Genomic DNA, 21660 nt, shown 5'->3' with positions numbered 1-21660 from the left:
TTGAGATGTGTACATGCACGTCTTGGTGCCTGTGGTGGTTGTTCCTTCTATCCTCGTCTTTTTATTACGCCCCGATGGACCGGAGACCCCAGAGACCCGGCGCCACCATGGAATCCCCTACTGTCTTCCAATTGAGGTTGTTCACTCAGCCTCGGCTTATTCAGACCAACTACGTGGTATCATCTCCGCTACATCACCAGCCAGCGCTACCACGCTCACCAACAACCTCGGGCTCTGTATAATACATATATACATATTACACATATAACCTACTCATCGCAAATGAGATCCCCAGTTCCTAGAATAATTCCTCAATTAATACTCGATCCACAGCCCGTCTATCATTATCGTTTTTTTTTATACGCAGGTAGGTATTGTTTTTTAAAAATAAAAAAAGTAAAATAGTATAATGTTATCTGGAGAGACAGGCATTAACGTTAATTGTGAATGGAGCCGGTATATTTTGATTTAATATAATTAAACGACTAGGTGGGCGAGCGAGTGTGGGGAGAAAATGCCGAGAAAACATGGAGTATAAATAAATAATAAATATACATGCGTATATATGTGAGTACATACTCACACGCGACACCGGATTGCGAGCAAGTTGTGAAGTAAGCCTAACAAACTCGTTATAACCCTGTCCTGGCTGGCAGTCTGCTGCACAAGCATGGCAGATTGTCTATTTGTGTGTCCCGGGAGAAGCTAAAATAGTACGGGCGATTCTACAGCTAAGCCTACTCCATACTGTGGGACAAGAAATAATCGAGAGGGCTTCCCCAAACCCAAGACAGGCATCACAGCAACAAAACCGCTGAACCGGCATCATGCCAGAGACCAGAGACCAGCTCTACACTACAGTATAAAGTGTTATTATTATTATGGTCCATCTCTGTCAGCTTCTGATGTCTTCAATGTCTTCTCTCCCTGTCAGTACCCACCATCTTCTTGAATCCCTTATTATTATTATTAGTCGACTGCCTTATTCGACCTCGTCTCAGCACCGCGCGGTATCGCGGCCTCCAACTACGACCTTCCCTCACTACACGCAAAGACTTGGGGCTTCTCGTCTTAAATATATGTATATGTATAAATAATTTTGTTTCCTTCTTTCTTTTTTACAACTCTCTCCGTTTAATTTAAGGGGGATAGCCACTGTGAAATTTCAAAAAAAAACTTTTTTTTTTTTTTTTTTATTAAATCAAAGTTTATATGTTCAAAAATATGTATCTAGAGTTTTATATGAAAATTCCGAATATTTTTCAAGTTATAGTAATTTTTGTGACAGCGCGTCAACTGACCGCTGCATCGACTAAAAACTTTAAACGCGTTTTTCTCGAAACTATTTTTTTTGAACTGGTGGCATCTGTAATTTGCATAAATATCAACCGATTCGCAACTTTTTTTTTTGCCGTATTCGTCTATTCAGTAGCTAAAGTTGCACGTAAGGGATTTCGAAAATTTTGATTTTTAAGATTTTTTAGGGCTGTTTGAATCCAAAAAAATGAGAAAAAATAACGAAAAAATTTTTAATATGTCGCCATTTTTTTTCAAATCAAAATTTTCAAAATCCCCTATGTGCAACGATAACCACATGCATACAGATTACAACGCCGTTTGGTTTTTTTGTTTCTGATAATCCGTTTTTGAGTTAGAGATGACACCGTGGTGGGGGAAATTTTTTTGTTGCTCCACAAAAATGCTTATAACTTTGTAACAACATGATATTTTTTAATGAAAATTTAGGAGAATTATCTTCAATGTATACTTTATAAAACAAAAAAAACCCGATCCCCAAATTCCTTTATTATTCCAGTCAAAAAAATTCCCGAAAATCACCTATTTTTTCGATCCTCAGTGGCTATCCCCCTTAACTCCACATACTTATTACATATACCGATCATGCAAAAAAAGCTGCACTGTGCGGCTATTTCTGACGCTTGGTCTCTTGGCCATTGCTGCTGATGCTGACAAAGTGATTCTGTGCACTCTTACTTTAGTTAAGTACACGCTGGCAACCACGCACTGATGATTAAATTGCGACTCTTATTCAGAGCATCTGAGTCCATAGACCGTAACGCGGTGTCCAAGTAGGTGGACCCTGCAAATAAAATGCTTTTTAATAACTCGGACACTTAACTCGTGCTTTCACAAAATGTACTTAACACACTAATAAATGACATTTGCAATAAAGACTAAAATAAAATTAACAGCCGGCAGTTTCAATTATTCTGCGCTGTATTATAAATAAATTTAAAATTTTTAGTGACAGTACAAGTTATCTATGTACTGATTAATTGCACAAAAATAGCTGTCTACATATATATTTTAATATGTATGATATATTAGTTGATGCATGGCTGGCGTATAGAAGGAATTCCTCGTCGTCGGCTCGGTCGTTATCGTTTGCTGTCTATTCATTCGGTGTAGTTGTTTGCCAGCAAACTTAAGTGTGTATACTGTACATATATATAAATATATATGTCAGTATGAGTCTATATATTACGCACATGTACATCGATGTGAATATGAGCATGTGATATTGCGTGGGTTGATTTACTTCGCTCTTTCAACGCACGTCTATAGACAAAAGTACACGAGAGCAAGTAAGAAAGTACATATTGGAGTAGTAGTAGCAGTAGTAGTAGTAGTAGTAGTAGTAGTAGTAGTAGTACAGTAGTGGGCTATGGTAGGAGTCTCTTGGCGTCAGTTTGTCGGAGCTCCCTGATCCCTCTCTTCCTTATTTCCATTCCTTAACACACGCACACTCTTATAATTATTATTGTATATAATAACACATGTACTAAATCTACATATATATACGTTCTTGTATTTGCCGTCATATCAGCGCAATGCCAGCTTGACTTGGCTCTTGATGAGTTGTCCTCTTTATCTTTAAATTTCTCTCATTCGCGCATATTTTAATGACCGCTGGTTTAATCCTAGTCCAGAGAGATTCGCTCATACAAATTTATGCCTTCTTTTATTATTATTATTATTATTATTATTATTATTATTATTATTCCTATTCTTATTTATATTCTCCGTGATGTAATAATAGTCCACGGCAACATACCAAGACGTAAGATTTTTTTTTAAACGTCAATCTTACTTTAGCTGTACAATTATTTCATTGATTTTATTTACTTTTACTTTGTACATTAAAGCGCACAAGACAAGTGGAAAAAAATATGGTTGTGAGTGTAGACTGCCTTGAAGGGTCGCTCGAGAGAGTTAGTTATATTATAATAATAATAATAACAATAATAATAATATATTCATACATGTTTCCATTGGCAAACTGTTGCGGATTCACGCGTCAAGTTTATTGCGCAAATGTATATGTATACATGTAAAATATGTGTATTTATATATAAATTAATGTTGTACGTTAAATATATACATACACATGTCTCCCACGCAATCCAATTACGCGAGCGTGTTGGAGAAAATAAATCTATTTAGTGTCGGAATGTCTTGAAGACTTATTTGTACATATATATATAGGTCTATATAAACTACTATATATATATATATATATATATGTGTGTATATATTTTAGTGGAATGTCAAACACCAGACCACTTGTGGGTTATGAATTTAATAACACGTTCACGGAGTGTGAGTAGCACAGAGCATGCTCTAATTAGTAATGCGATCAATGCTTCGGTGGTCGATAGTAACTAATTACGCGGTAATTACTCGCTGGATATGTCTATGCATGTAAGTGGATATTGAGAAAAATGGTAATTTAATATGTGTGTAATATATCGGAGACGGGCGTGGTGTTCGAGGTTGATGATCAAAGTGACCAACAGGTTTAGTATCGTCTGTATATCTTGAGACGGAAAAAATACGTGATTTCCGGATGAATAAATAAAAGCTGCATCACCATCAGCGAGGGAGTAGGCAACATGGTTCAGATGTGTGTATACGGACTATATGCTGTACAGTGTACCGGTACATTGACCTACCTTTGAACGTATTCACGCGTGAGTGAGTCGCTCCTGCGTCTGTTGACTGTGTACACCATCACCGTCGCCATCATATTATATTATAACTATTACTACGTCTACGTCTACATCTACATCTACAACTACAATTAGTGACGTGTATGTGTATGACAGATGGGAGAGAATGGGGGAGGAAGGCGTCCACCGTAAAAGGATTCCCGATCGTGCATACAATTTATTGTAGACTCGTCGCTTTGCCGGCTATCACCGTCATCATCATGATCATCATCACGGATGGACGGCTACTGTCTATACTAAAACCTATTTAAGTGGACGGCAATAAAATTATTTTTTATTGGACGCTGAAATAATGAAGCTGAGCTCGAGGGAAATTTAACTCTAACTATAGAGGATTCCGGGTCGGAAAATTTTGAGTTAATGGAAAAATTTTAATTACTTTTGGGAAAATAATTTTTTATTGTGGATTTAATTTATTTGAATTGTGGGCGTACTAGTTTGTATAGATTTATTTTTTGTGGGTTTATATATTTTTAAATAAAATTTTTTAAAGTTGGATTTTGTCTCGGTTCGTCCTGTGATGAAATAATTTTCTAACGGAACTGGCTAGAGAAATTTAAAAAAAGTTTAAAAATTGGGGAAGGAGGTCAATAAAAGGTCGATTAGATTGAAGACATGAAATTTTTCTAATCGAAATTTGTCTTTGGACAGAAAAATTGAACGTGACTTTTTTATTACTCCGGTGGATCCGAGGTGTAAGGGAATAAATAAGTCACGAGGCCATACGTTTTGTATAACAGGTGAATATGCCGTGATTCGAGGCAATTACGAGGGTATTATTGGTAAGTTATTATTATATTAAGCATATTTGTAACCGTCAGTGTCACGCTATTGTACGAAAAAAAAAATTCATTGGTGTAAGACATATTTTGTCTTATAAAATAACAACAAAAATTTTCTTAGGACTAGAAAAATTTTTCTCACCCCAAGATTTTTTTTTTCAATTCATAAAGCAAAAATTTCTTGAAGCGGCTAAAATATTTTTTTCTGTGCATGTACTCGTTGCATCTCATGTTTTAATTTTTATATTATTAATTTCGAATTGTTGATCAGATCTTACCCGGGTCAAAAAAAAAATTCGAATTTAAGTCTCGAAGTTCTCAATGAGATTTTTGAGCACCGATAATTTTAACACCTACACCGCTTGGACTTACCCCGGTGATTTTTTACAGTGTATAGAAAGTTATCTTAGTTTAGTCCTCAAAGTATTAGTTACGACCAATTTTACCCCTTTGAGGACTAAACTGGATTAACATAATCTGGATTAGAGCCTCAAAATACTCAAAACATACAGGAATAATTTTTTCTGCATTTAAACCCACGGCCAGCAACTCAAATCTAGAAATATTACAAAGATTTCAAAACAAAACAATTAGAAACATTGTTAATGCCCCCTGGTATGTATCCAACGCAATAATAAGTAGAGACCTGAGCATTCCGACTATCAAGGAAGAAATTATGAGACTGAGCGTGAAATACGAAGGCAGACTAGAAAACCATCCAAATCCCATGGCATCAGAACTACTAAACAAAGAGACAACTAGAAGACTAAAACGGTTCAAAACAATTGATCTAAAAAATCGTTTTCAATAATAGTGGACATTGTCCTAAATACCCGTCATGTACACAGAATCACAAAAATTATTTATTGTTATCATATAACAGATTGTAATTTAAATATATAATAAAAAAAAACAAATTTTAACCTCGGTCTCATCCGACGTATTCTCTCCCTCCCCTTTCTATCTAAAATTTTTCAAAATCCGAACTATAACTTTTCATTCGTTGAGGATTTTGAGTACTAAAGTAGTGTTACTTTCTAGGCGGCAAAGAAACATCAAAGGAATTGAAGCTTTTGAGGACTGAACTAGAATTTGTTTTTTGACTCAGGTACTGCAAAAAAAAATTTTAACCAAAATTTTATAGATGACAGTTCGTTTAGTACACGATTTTCAGTAGATAAAAATAAGCCAACCAGAATTGTCCGAACGGAACAAATGACTAGTTTCGGTTCTCGTGGTGAGTTGCAATTTGCAATTCTAGGTACAATTAGATACTAGGTTTATCGGCTACTGTAATCTTAGTTCTGCAAACACATAAATGTGTCTATAGTCCGCAAAGACGAGGAATCAACAGATGTCAGTGCTGACGGGCACATCACCCACACGACAATTCGGTGATTTACTGAATAGAATGAATTCTACTGAAATGTTGACGAATCATCATATCATAATGTCAAGAATATAAAATATATATACACATATATACTCAAATTCTCGATTATATATCACCGAGCTGTAGATTATGTATTCAAATGCGCCACTACGTACAAGGAAATGCGCTATTACAAACTCACGTAAATTGTAAAAACATACATACAAATATATATACATATATATATATAACTAAACGGCCTTGTTGATGCTGCACTATCATATGAATGAACGTCAAGGTAAATAGGTAGAGGTGGTTACAGGGGATTACATGTTAAGAAAACATGATAAATTTTTTTTTTTTTCAATCGTCACTCCTGATATAAACTACTTGCTATAGTTTATATATTTATGATATGATATGTCAACTGTAATAAAATGACTAAAGAAAATAATTTATCAAGTCTAATTACGTCAACTAAAGCAAGATAATTTTTTAAAGCATCAAGTGGTCGCTGATAATGATAATGTTGATAAAGTAATATCTGTAATTTTTAAAAATAAATTAAACATTACCAGGTATAATAGATACATATATGTAAATAAAATGCGGTATGCGATGAGTGTGGAATAATCGCGTGCGAATAAGAGAGTTCCAAGAAAGTTGTAGGTAATAACCGACGCCTCTTTCCTCTCTCGCGTTTTAACGTTAAACGGGAATCGCATTTATCCTCTCCGGCAATTAAATTTATAGAGGCAGAAATACATCGCGGGTACATATATATATAATATGCATAATAGTTCACTATGCTGTGCTGATGTGTGTAAAGATTATGGTGTTTCCTTTTAATAAAAATACCATAGACTGCAACAAATATGGGCGCATCGTAATAATTTATAAATATAGAGTAATTATTTCAAACGTTAATTATTTCCGTACTGTTAATTAATTTTTTGTAAAAATAAATAGGGGAGGGTGGGGCAGAGCGGCCCCCCTAAGCCAATTATTACTTTTTGTGGCTTTCAACCATAAGATCACTTTACTTTTGTCCTATTTCGAACAAATTTATGGACATTTTGCCAAAAATCTGAAAAAAAAAAATTTTTTTTTGTGGGGCAGAGCGGCCCCCCTCCAAAAAATGATAAAAAAATTGTTTTTTTCTTTTTTTTTTAAATTGTTTTCATCATTAAGAATGTATTTCTTTCTCTTGACAACTATTTTTGGTTTTATATTACTCGAAAAAAATTTTTTAAGGTGTAATAAATCGTTCACTCTCGATTACCTTAATTACTAATTGTTATTTAATAAAAAAAAAAAAATCAATTCTATAGTTTTACTTTATTTCAAAAATTTATCAACTAAAAAAAAAAATTTTATTTTTACAAATTTTTAGTGACCAAATTTGCCTCTTACATCGAGACACGGCCGAAAAATATGAAAAAATAATTTTTTCGGAAGTTTCGGCTGGTCCATTTTGCCCCAGGTGTTATGCGTAGGGCTAGAAATGTGGAATTATAATAATTTTTTTTAATTTGACGATAAAAATATAAAAAAATCACTTTTTCGAAATTTTGGGCTTGTTCATTTTGCCCCAAATGTCATGCGTAGGGGTAAAAATGCGCAAACATACCGGATTTGTAGTAATTAGTCGAAAAAAAAAAATTTTTTTTTTATTAAAATTTCAGGGGGGGCCGCTCTGCCCCACCCTCTTCTACGTCTATTGACAGGAATTCGATAAGTTTTTACAATAGAATGTTTACAAACTGCACATGTGTGACGTATGTCACCTACGCAATTGCAAGTTTTCATACTTTTGTTGTTCGGTTGACATCAGCCGGTGATGATGTTGCTGGGATGCAACGTTGATGCAATGGGAGTTATCTCTGTCGTACTTATGAGACTCTATTACGTTATAAACTGCAATGTGCAGTGATGATGCATGCATGCAATATCTATATAGATATAACACTAGGGACTCAACAGAGGAAGCGCATGCGTAAGACATGAATAATGTGTACGCCACTTGCATAACTTGCCGTATCAGGTCACGTGATATGTCAGTTCCACTGACAAGAGCAAGACCAAGACCAAAACCAAGACCAAGACCAAGACTAAGACCAAGTCTAGATATGACATGACAAAGAAGATCAACCTGTTGTTGTACATTCATCATATTTTTTTTTGTTTCATTATAAATTTATATGAAGATGTGGTTGTATGTCCAGGTTTGTATTTTTTGGCGACAGTTGATCCTCGAATAAGAAGAGGGAGAGTTTGTTGGTTAGTTGGACGGCGATAAAAAAATTAGGCAGACACACGGACACATGGACACTTCAGGAATGAGACCTGATGGTAAATATAAGCATGGAAAGGCGAGTTTGTTACATAAATTCGGGGAATTGTGGTGGGTTGGAAAGTACAAAAGAATAAAGGGACTGAGAAAAGGGTAAAGAACCAGAAGAAGAAGAAGACGATGAAGTTGAAGGATAATATGGGGAGAGTCATAGCAAGTGAGTTTGAGAGAACCAGCAAAAGAAAAAGTTTTTAAAAAATAAAATAAAGATCGTTGGCCTCGAGGAGGTTGAGCTCCAGCACGACGCCTCCCTGCTGCTGTTCCTGCTGCTGAGTCTCGTTCGCCCAAGCTGTTATTTGCTGATTTCTTAGAAATAATCAAACATGGCGAGTGACATAAAAAACAGAGTAATAAATGTACAGATGTTATACAATTAAATGAAAATAAATATCGCGAGATTAAATATGGAGATTTTTTGGTAAATAAAAGGAAATTAACGAGACCTACTGTTACTCTCTAGGTAATAGACCACGTACATATACATCCGCATTCGTGATTCATGTGTCGTGATGTACGTCACCACTATCATTCATCGTAGTCACAGTCACAGTTAGTGTACTTACTCATCTCAATTGAGCAATAATTATTATCATCTCTGTCGCTGCTCAAATATAACGAATTGTAGTCGAGGAAATAAAACATATGTACATACCTACATACCTATATATATAGGGGAAGGGGGGGCAAAACGGGATACTTAACGAAAAATTTAGTTTTTAGGAACATACATATCGTAAATTGGCTTCATTTTGATTCTATTTGAAATAAATATATCGAATTTTAGACTGCCATCAGAAAAACAATTTTTATTTTCTGCGGGCAAAATGGGATACCCCAAAAAAAAGTAAATTTTTTTTTTTTTTTTTTCAAGTGAATAAAATTGATGTAATAATGTCTTTCTAAATTTATGTAAGTAATAAAATTTACTCTCAACATATTTTTAAAGAAGTTTTTCCTTGTTATTTCTTTTCAAAATTTGAAATTGGCGCCAATATTATACTTTTCGCAAAAAATATAAAAATGTTTTTTTTTAGCTTTTAATAGTGTAAAATGATACTAGATGTCATTTTTGACCATTTTCGAAAGTTTTTCGAGAAAAAAAAATTTTGACGAAATTTTGAGAGTATCCCATTTTGCCGGCCTATCCCGTTTTGCCCCTCCTTCCCCTATATGTCCCGTGATATTCCTCGGGCAATGGAATAATAAAAGTTTAAAAATATTTCACATACATTTTAAACGCTGCTGTATATAAACCAAAAATTCATCATTTCTTAGCAAATGAATACTCTATTATTAAATGAGTTAATGGATGACACAGTTTTAAACTTTTACTCAAATCGATACGAGATTATCAGAGTATTTGTCTATATTTATTCGCGTATGCTGTCAGATATTTGTTCGAGTTGCATGTTATCGCGCAGTACACAATTAAATATTGAACAATCGGGACGAGCAAATTATTTCGCTGCGAATAGCCAAAGTGCCGATTAATGGGGAAATACTTTTATATATATACTATATATATATGTATATATCTGAGTAATAATATATTAAGACAGGAATTGTTTGGACTCGTGCCATGGCGGACATTATTTACTATATATTATAAACAAATTACAGAGAGTGAAGATGATGCTTTTGAATTCCACGCGAGTTTTCGCGGAAAAAAAATTTTTAACATTCACTCGCATCTATATATATATATGAAATGTATAATAAACATATTTATACATTCTTGATTATTTTATTTGTCATCGTTCTGTAAATATTTGTTTCAAGGTAAAATCTACTTAGCACTTCCCATTTCGGCTGCAGAAAAACAAATATATATATGTATATATATATATATGTTTATAAATTTTTTAAATTCTATTATTTAACGAATTTATATTTTTTATGATTTTTAAAAAATGTCAGTCTATTAATTTTTGGATATTTAAATTTTTGAAACATTGGGGTAGAAAAAAAATTGAAGAACTGAACAAGAGCTAGAAGTCTTATTGTATATATATATGTATATATATATATGTTTATAAATTTTTTAAATTCTATTATTTAACGACTTTATATTTTTTATGATTTTTAAAAAATGTCAGTCTACTAATTTTTGGATATTTAAATTTTTGAACATTGGGGTAGAAAAAAAATTGAAGAACTGAACAAGAGCTAGAAGTCTTATTGTATATATATATGTATATATATATATATACAATATATATATGTATATATATATATGTTTATAAATTTTTTAAATTCTATTATTTAACGAATTTATATTTTTTATGATTTTTAAAAAATGTCAGTCTATTAATTTTTGGATATTTAAATTTTTGAAACATTGGGGTAGAAAAAAAATTGAAGAACTGAACAAGAGCTAGAAGTCTTATTGTATATATATATGTATATATATATATGTTTATAAATTTTTTAAATTCTATTATTTAACGACTTTATATTTTTTATGATTTTTAAAAAATGTCAGTCTACTAATTTTTGGATATTTAAATTTTTGAACATTGGGGTAGAAAAAAAATTGAAGAACTGAACAAGAGCTAGAAGTCTTATTGTATATATATATGTATATATATATATATACAATATATATATGTATATATATATATGTTTATAAATTTTTTAAATTCTATTATTTAACGAATTTATATTTTTTATGATTTTTAAAAAATGTCAGTCTATTAATTTTTGGATATTTAAATTTTTGAAACATTGGGGTAGAAAAAAAATTGAAGAACTGAGCAAGAGCTAGAAGTCTTATTGTGTCTTATTCATTAATTTAATTTGAACGAGTCGACATAACACAACCTTGCAACACAACCTCCCACGCGCTGTCTTATTCTCTTTTGGTTCGCAACGCGCTGTCGTGATGGTTCTACTGCATACATATATGTATGAGTATATATATGTACATGTGTGTATGTACATGCGTGTATATTTATGTGTATACGTTACTTGAATCGTTGTCGCGAGCTCTTTGACCAACGGCAACGAGAACCGTTTTCCCAGTTCGTAGAATCCCGCGGCGTTTCCGCGAACTTGAGAATGATTGTGAATTACCGCGGTTGCATCCTCAATATATAATACTATTTTCCGCGAATACTCAGCACACGTAATAGTAATAATAATAACGCTTATAAATTTCATCATTCGTATGTATATATATTTTTATAAATACATAGGGGAGTAGAGGGGGAGAGGCAAAACGGGATACTTACGGAAATCTTTTTTTTTTTTTAATTATATTCAAAGTAAATAGAAAAAATTTTTCATTTTTGCGGGCAAAATGGCCACTAGGGTGGCCCGAAAATACGCTTTTTTTGAATTTTCATTACTAATACCAAAAATATTTTTTTTTGTACAAAAAAAAAATTTTTCGGAAAACAAAAAAAATTTCAGGTTTTCTGTATTTATTTTTTTACCCTGAAAAAGTAATAATATCTTAAAAAATTTCATTTCTTAGAGCAAAATTGCAATTATCTGAGTAACCATCAACTTTACGTAATTTTATTATAGGACCTTTTTTGTAGAGAATAAAATTTCCGATCAAAATGTGTTGGAAAAAAAATTTTAAACAACTTCTTTAGCGGGATTTGGCGAGCCTAAAATATCAACCTAAAATTTTTTTTTGATTTCCAAAAAATTTTTTTTTGTACGAGGAAAAATAGTTTTGGTATTAATAATGAAAATTCAAAAAAAGCGATTTTCGGCCCACCCTAATGGCCACCCTCTATAAAAAAAACGAGTGAAAAAAAAATTTTTTTTGGATATTAAATAAACTATTGGATCCAGAGGAAAAAAAAATTTTTTACAAAATTTTGGGGGTACTCCGTTTTGCCCCCCGTCCCCTATGTATATATATTATGTGTACATTTATGTTCATCTAATTAAATTAAATTTTCGTAGATTAATTTAATCTTCACCTTGATGTTAATCAGCGATAATATGTCAATAAACTCTGAGTGTAATCTCTGAGAGTAAGATTAATATGATGAGATATGAAATTAGTGTTGGTGGTGTCGAGAAATCTCAAGACTTTGATCCATCGTGTGACACGAGATAAAAATAAAAAAATGATAAATAAATAAATTAAAAGGCGAAAGAAAAAAAAACTAGGCAGTGGCACAGCCGTTGACGATCTCTCGTTGGGATGGCATCTCTCCGCTCTCATCTTTATTCGCATGAGTGCTGATGGGGATAAAAAGAGGCGAGAAATAAATAAAAGTATGGAAGAGAGGAGATAAAAACAAAGCGGGGGATATTGGGACGGTAAAAAATAATAATAAATAGCGCGCGATCTCCGAACAAAATATATATTAAAATAAATAATAATAAGCTGAGGACGAGACGGATCATCGGCGTCTTGCTGGATGATACTACACTATATATTTAATTTTACTCGAGTAGGATTGGACACGCTCTGATAATAATCGTTGACGCAATAAAGAAACTACCAGCAGCAGATGATTGTAGTAGACCGTTATAATTAACTTTCATCGTGGAGACGTATCGACGAGCACAACCTTTTCTCATTACATGATTGATGATCAACTTTTTAAAAACACACACTCAAAAAAAAAAAACATAATTGGATTTTTGTATGTGTTTCAAATTTTACTCATCGCCAGCTCCCCCTTCCTCGGTATTAATTCATCCCAGTTTTTTACGACCCCATAGCAATGAAATGAAAACGCGATTCATGAGAAGAGAATCTTCGCGAGTAGTGGGATTCCAAACAAAAAAAAAGTAAACAAGTTGGGTGGCTAATAAAGTATGAAGATAAAAACCAGAGTACAGTGGAAATGAATCGGAACAAGAACAAAAAAACGAGTAAGAGCAAGAGCAAGAATGATGTATAGATTGGCTGATGGACCAGCAGCTCAAAGGCCGTGTGTCAATATGTGTCAGAATAAAAGAATGAGTATGGACCAGTGGTGGACTACTACTCGATGACGCGCCTTTTAAGTCCACATTCTCTGGATCCGGGCTACTCTCGAGAGACCCCTTATTCAATATATATATACATATATATATATATGCCATTGACTATACTCCTGTATTGTGACGTACATCAGCAACCTGCTGCTACGGCTATTGTGCGTCATTGTCAGTTACATTGCTCATCTATATATATGTAATACTTGTACATGAATAATCCGAAATGCTACCATACTCACGTTCAACGGAAGAAGGACAACTATTGAAAAAGTTGCACGCGGAATATAAAGTAATTCGCCATCTCTAACAGCTAACCATCATTCCGATTGTCGCTGTGGATGAGATGATGAAGCAAGAACCCTTGAATGGAAACTACATACACTTACTCACATATATATGTATAAATGTATGTATATGTGATAGTATAAACCTTTAAGGTCCCTTTTAAGAGTCGATCATCGTTCATCACACGCTTGATGATGCTTGATTAAATTCAAGAATGAGACACAATAAATATATATATATATTAGGGTGGGCCAAAAAAAACTTAAAATTTTTTTTTTTTTAGCTACTACGAAAATATTGTTTAAGATGACGAAAAAAAAATCCTGGTAAAGTTTCAGCCCTTAATATCAATATTAAGAGGTCGCTCATTGTGATTTTTGATTTCCCATTTAAATAACATGGAAAAAAAAATTTTTTTTAGTTTGGAATTTTCTACCTCGGCAATGGCTCATTGTACGAATAAGCCCAGCATATATTTTTGTAGGGAATTTAACGCTCTACAAAAAAAGTTTCTTATCATTTTTGGATAAATCCATCTATTCAAAAGTTATTGGAGCTCGAAGCCAAGTTAGAATAAATTTCGAGATCTTTTTACTTCTTCGGCGAAACTATTGGACTTATCATAAAATGTTATAAAAACTTTTTTGTAGACAATTTTATTTCCTACAAATCATTGTTGATAAATTTTTTTGAAATTTTGCATTGTTTTCTAGTTATTTCTATTTTAATGCCAAGCTCTTAAAATCGATCAGAACACTATTTTTATAGGAGCTTGGAATTAAAAAGGAAATAACTAGAAAACAATGCAGAATTTGAAAAAATTTATCAACAATAATTTGTAGGAAATAAAATTGTCTACAAAAAAGCTTTATGACATTTTATGATAAGTCCGATAGTTTCGCCGAAGAAGTAAAAAGATCTCGAAATTTATTCTAACTTGGCTTCGAGCTCCAATAACTTTTGAACAGATGGATTTAACCAAAAATGATAAGAAACTTTTTTTGTAGAGCGTTAAATTCCCTACAAAAATATATGCTGCGCTTATTCGTACAATGAGCCATTGCCGAGGTAGAAAATTCCAAACTGAAAAAAATTTTTTTTTCCATGTTATTTAAATGGGAAATCAAAAATCACAATGAGCGACCTCTTAATATTAATATTAAGGGCTGAAACTTTACCAGAATTTTTTTTTTCGTCATCTTGAACAATATTTTCGTAGTAGCTAAAAAAAAAAAAATTAAAAGTTTTTTTTGGCCCACCCTAATATATATATATTAGGGTGGCGCAAAAAAACCGACTATTTTTTTTTTTTCAATCTCGCATGAAAATTTGTTGGTTTACGATGTTTTAAGAAGCCTCTCCACAAATCAGCTCGATAAAAAATTTTTAAGAGGTCGCTCACGAATTTTGAAAATATCGAAAATGATCGAAAGTAGGATTTTTATTAAAAAAATTTTTTTTTTCTCGTGGCAGCAATAGTTTATATTTGTAAAATCATGACTATGCTGAAAATTTCAGCCCAAAATTTAAATATTTAAACGGCGCTCAAGAATTTCGAATATTAACTGATAATATGTAATTAATAGTTTGAATTAGTTTTTATAACTCAATTGTAGTCATTTCACTTAAATATAACTTTTGCATACCCAAAAATATACAGAACAGTCTTAAACAATGAAATTCGGTCAGTTTTGAATAAGCGAAAAAACCTACAAATTGAATTAAAAAATAAAAAAGTATGTAAATAACTTATTATTTCTATTTCTCGGGTTATATTTCCATTCATTGTCATGCAAATTGATGGTGAAAAAATCGAGAAGCTTTATTATTAATATTTAAGGGTCGCTCAAAAACGTCCAAGAGACTGCGCTCGGAAACATTCAAAATTCTTGAGCGCCGTTTAAATATTTAAATTTTGGGCTGAAATTTTCAGCATAGTCATGATTTTACAAATATAAACTATTGCTGCCACGAGAAAAAAAAAATTTTTTTAATAAAAATCCTACTTTCGATCATTTTCGATATTTTCAAAATTCGTGAGCGACCTCTTAAAAATTTTTTATCGAGCTGATTTGTGGAGAGGCTTCTTAAAACATCGTAAACCAACAAATTTTCATGCGAGATTGAAAAAAAAAAAATAGTCGGTTTTTTTGCGCCACCCTAATATATATATATATATAGAGATTTTTTTGGACGGTGAATATAATTTATCAGATGAATGGAAGATATACTAACTTATTTTCACATGTAATTTCTTTATCAGAATATCCTGTTGATTAAATCTAGTAATCTAATGAATTCGTCGAAAAATAAACGATAATACAAATTTAATGGATTTATGATAAAGTAGAATTTTAAAAATCTAGTTTTAGAAAGTATGTATATGTACATATTTTCAATTATGTGTATATCTAGTTCTAGGAATATTAATCACAGTATCATGTGATATGCAATAAAATAATTATAGAAAACGAAAACAAGAGATATGATAGTGAGTCAGTCGTATTTTAATAAAAAAAAAGATTTTCTTCGCGATATAATACACTGACGGATAACATCTTTTCGTCTACAGACAACCAGTGATTTTAACTGATACGATGCGTTTCCCAACAATTTGCGGCGCTTTTGTCCTAAGCTCGGTATCATCGATTCGACATGGACGAAGAAATGGAAAACTATGTGCCAACCTGAAGCAAAACTATGAACAAAAGGATCTCCCGACGCACCAAGTCCTCCATTAACTTCATAATCCTATTCATTATATATATACTTAACAATATATATAGATATAGAAATCTTCCTTGTCCAGACTATTGTTTTAATTTCGAATAAAAGAGATTTCTCCCGAGATCGTATTCAAATTCCACAAATTATATAATGTACACTGTAAAAAGAGCGGTGTTAAAAATGGACTCGTTTTAACTCCGCTAGGTGTAAAAACGAAATTACACCGGTGTAGGAGAAGTAATACACCGGTGTTAAAAATACCGGTGTGAAAGCGGAGTGATACCGGTGTAAAAGCGGGGTAATGCCGGTGTAAAAGCGGAGTAATACCGGTGTAAAAGCGGAGTAATGCCGGTGTAAAAGCGGGGTAAATTGCGTCCGCTTGGAGTATTAACTTTAAAGATTACAAAACACAAAAAATGTCAGTTCTTTATGAAAATTAATAATAAATATAATTTATTAACAAGTACACGGAAAGAAAATTATGGAAAGTTTTGCTATGCATTATGGGAATGGTTCCCATAATGGTATGGGAACAGTACCTATACTACTATAGGGATGGTTCCCAAATATTATGGGAACCATCCCCATAATAGTATGAGAATAGTTCCCATACCATTATGGGAATGGTTCCCATATTGGTATAGGAACTATTCCTATAATATTATGGGAACTATTCCCATAATGTTATGGGAACCATCCCTATAATATCATTAAATTTTTTTTTTGCACAATAGTGTAGAAATTTCCAAAAATTTGAATTTTCTTGAATGTTTTGTGCTGACAAAAAATTCTTGTTAAAAATTTTAATGTTTTTTTGCCAAATACGATTTTTTTTTTCAATGTTTGAATTTTTGTTTTTATGTTTAAAAATATTTCTGTGTATTGTAGAAGTGATTACTGCACTTCTTTAAATTAATTTTTTCATGATAATATGAGAACCATTCCCATAATATTATAGGAATGGTTCCTATAATAGTATGGGAACTATTCCCATAATATTATGGGAATGATTCCCATAATGGTATAGGAACCATTCCAATTGCATTTTGGGAATCATTCCCATAATATTATGGGAATAGTTCCCATACTATTATAGGAACCATTCCCATAATATTATGGAAATGGTTCCTATAATATTATAGAAAGTATTCCTATAAATTATAGAAACCATTCCTATAGTGTTATGGGTATCATTCCCATAATTATAGGAACTATTCCTATAATTATGGGAAACATTCCTATAATTATAGGAACCGCTCCCACAATTTATGGTCGTAATTTCTATGATGGTATAGGAACAAATTTCACAAAATTATGGGAACCGCTGCCATAATTTTCTCTCCGTGTATAGTGATCGAGTAAGTAAAAATATTCACAAAGTAAAATATTTCAACACTGGTAAAAAATATCTACACCAGTGGCGGCGTTATTTTAACACCGGTACAGAATATTTACACCGGAGGCGGCGTTATTTTCACACCGCTTTCGGGGGTAAATTTAACACCGATAATTATAACACCTACACCGCTTAGACTTACCCCGGTGATTTTTTACAGTGTACTTAACAATATATATAAATATAAAAATCTTCCTTGTCCAGACTATTGTTTTAATTTCGAGAAAAAAAATTTCTCTCGAGATCGTATTCAAATTTCACAAATTATATAATATAGCCCTGCATAATAATAATAATTATTAATTTATACTTAATGACAATGGCATACATATATATTGTGCGGTCAATTAATATGTAAACCTAATTATCAAAATGTCCAGCATCAGCGCGCAAGTGCTCTCTGCATTGAATATAGAGTTACTTACATACATTATATATATGTATATATCTATCATTTATAGTTTCCGCACATATATATAATATATAAATGTATGTAAATTATACCCGAGTATACTGTGATGTAAAGTATATCAAATATGTAAACCCAGAGATAAATTAACAAACTTTCGGTTCACTGTCACGATGAGTAACGCAAAAGTATCAATAATAGATGACACACATAGATTTAATAATATTTATGTTGGCATCTATATATAAAGCGGAGAAAACCCACTATAGAATATAAATATATTAAATATTGATAATCAAGTGCCAGGTACACCTGCTAGAGATAAAATAAATTTATAATATTTAAATAGGCACATATTCAAATTAGTATGACTCAAAGTTTATGACGATGGCAATCTTACACTTAATAAAAAAAATTAGTGCGGATGTATGTATAGGATATAAAACACGAACATGCGTAATATGAATAGAAGTCTGTCAGGACTCTACAGTCAGAGGAGACTTGTCTTGATGTATCGTCGATCGTGTCATGTCAGCAATGAATCTACTATACCAGAATCACGTGAGTTGTTTTATTACGTCACGGCTTTCATTGATGACTTGGCGATCTCGCGGCGACCCTACACTGCTTCATATATTTATATATATATATATATATGTTATTGTATATAGTGTAGCACACGCGTCTACTGTACGATTACTCGATGTAATATGAAAACATGAAATGTACGTGCGCATAAATATAACGACTAGTTTATGAAATGACAGGAAACAATAATTGTTTTATTTTTTTATTTGATTGGAATTTAAAAAAAAAAACAAATCGTTTAATTTAACGGCAAACATTAAAATTTTTTTTTTGAATTTTTATTTATAAAATTAAAGTGAAATAAAGAAGATTTTTTTATAACAAAAATAATTGTAAAAAATTTGTTTATGTTGGCGAGTGTGTCGTTATATAAAACGCACGCAAATATACCATCATATATATTATAGAGAGTATGTATGTATATATATATATATAGACGTAAAATATATTTCGCAATTTTAGATAATACGCGAAGAGCATCGGGGACACCGCGTAAAAGTTATGATTATAATTTAACATATATTTTATTTTTACATATTTATTTTATAAGTTTTTATTAAAATTTATCTCAAGAGTATTATTAATTATTTGATATTATAAAAAGTTTTAGTAAATAAGCACGAGAGTCAAGGCCTGCTATTATATATTTACGTCTATAATCTACATATATATGTACATATGTGGTAATGATAAATTTTAATTAAAATATTCCGTAAAACGCAACAGGTGAACTAAACGATTATGAGACTGATGCTGAGTATTTAAAACGCGTCTTGCGTAACTTGTACACTTTATTTAATGTTTACATACATACATTAAATATATACAGCATCCTAATACACTCCAGACTTGTTGGCGATTCGACTACGTAACCAAAGCCATTATTAACCATCGGCGATAAACTACTTCGGAGTGTATCGACACCGAGACTTAATATAATCCTTCAAAAATTTACTGACACTAAAATCACTGTGATTTCTAATTTATTTATGATTTTTAATTATCTCCATTTCGTAATACGTATTATAAACATATGACAAATTTATTGTTTAGTTATTTATTCAAAATAACCACAAACAAGTTGTGTTATTACTTTATTGTCTGTACAAAATAAATAAGAGGCAAATGGTTAATTTTATGTCCAACAGGTAGTGTGTTGTCAATAAAATAATATATATATATATATATCTATATCTATATATAATAATAGTATATAGTTGTTTACCTCAGTCAGAAGTTGTCTATTATTATTATTATTATTATAATTGTGGAAATAAATAATAATAAAAAGCGCGGAAACGTCAAGAATAATAATCTCATTCATGCACATGATGATTTAAATTTTAAATGACATATATTTATTTTTATTTAAATTAACAATATGTTGTAATTAATAATGAGAAACTGTAAAAAATTTTCGGAGTGAACGCGTATTAAATCGGAAGTGAATGCACAGTAAAAAATATTGTGTTAAAAACGGTCTGTGTTAAAATTTTTGTGTTGATTATTTTGTGTTAAATCAACACAATTCTTTGTGTTGTTTTAAAATTTTAAATCGATTTACTCTTCAACACTTTAAAAGTGTTACTTAGTATAAAAATCGATATTATTAACATTTATTAAGTGTTACTTTAAAATCAACACAAAAAAAGTGTTGAAATTTTAACACAAATAGTCTGTGTTGAAAAATAACACAAATATTGTGTGGACCGTTTTTAACACACAGATTGTGTTGATTTTAACACAATATTTTTTACTGTGTGCGGAGTGAAATTCGCTACGGAGAGAAGTTTATTTTGAAATTAATTCCGTATCGAGTGGATGTGAATTTAAATAAAATCCACCCCCTCAAAATCACTCTATTGAAAAAAAAAACTCCCTATTGACTCCGTATGCGAAACGATTTTTTATTTCAAAACTGAGCTTGAAATAAAGTCCGTGCTTACTCCTGATTTTTTGCAGCGTAATAATAAATAATAAAAATAATTAAAAATTTTAAATGTTTGATATGTTGATGTACAGAGTCTCGGGTGAGAAGGAAATGAAAATAAACAGGAAAGAAGATAATGGGAGAGGTGTAACTGGGGAAAGGCCTCGACCGTTGATCATCGCCGGTGATGATCTTACACGTTTGTATTGGCAATAACAGCAGCCAGCATCAGCAAGAACATGATCAGTATACAGGCAAGAAGCCTGAGGCCTGAATAAAGGTAAGCTTGCTTGACACATGCAAACCAGTTTAAGTTGAACGGGCAGTTCCGGAGTCTACATGCGCCATCAGACAACTTATTTCTATTATACACATATGCAACAGCAATAACGAGAATGCAGTAGAAATAAGAGTTTATTCCTAGAATTAATGTGTCACACATCTAATGTCCACATATGTATGTATACTACATATATGCATATATGTTGGTAGCATCTGGGAATGAAATAACATTTTTTAGCTGAAATAATTTTCTTCTCGCCGGATATCCCTGAAGAACACACCTCAACTTGTTACACTCGCTCGGAAATTGTATATAATTGTATATATTTAATATCTATATATGAACAGAACCAAACGGCTGCTAGTCGAGGAGTTATTTGCGTGAGTTGGATTCTCGCCAGTACAGAGATCACTTTTATGTGCAGTTGCACCAGCACCAGTACCAGCTTAAAATTTTCACCCAATAACAAATCAACTTGATCATCATCAACTCACATTAATATATCGCGTTACAAATGCCATAAGGGCGTACCAATAAATTTTTTTCGGGAATCG

General features: G+C 32.0%; 1 long non-coding RNA gene across 1 annotated transcript in view; it reads left to right on the top strand.

Annotated features, from left to right (window-relative positions):
• Nucleotides 1-21163, top strand: part of LOC130672146 (uncharacterized) — a 37399-nt gene extending 16236 nt beyond the window's left edge. The window contains exon 3 of the long non-coding RNA XR_008990642.1: nucleotides 20916-21163. This is a non-coding gene — a long non-coding RNA (uncharacterized LOC130672146). The remainder of the gene's footprint in view (nucleotides 1-20915) is intronic.
• Nucleotides 21164-21660: the final 497 nt, after the last annotated feature.

Source organism: Microplitis mediator, chromosome 7, assembly GCF_029852145.1.
Source record: "Microplitis mediator isolate UGA2020A chromosome 7, iyMicMedi2.1, whole genome shotgun sequence".
In the NCBI taxonomy this organism is placed as follows: Eukaryota; Metazoa; Arthropoda; class Insecta; order Hymenoptera; family Braconidae; genus Microplitis; species Microplitis mediator.
The sequence above is the reverse complement of the archived record's forward strand: the minus strand, read 5'-3'. Positions and strand labels throughout refer to the sequence as shown.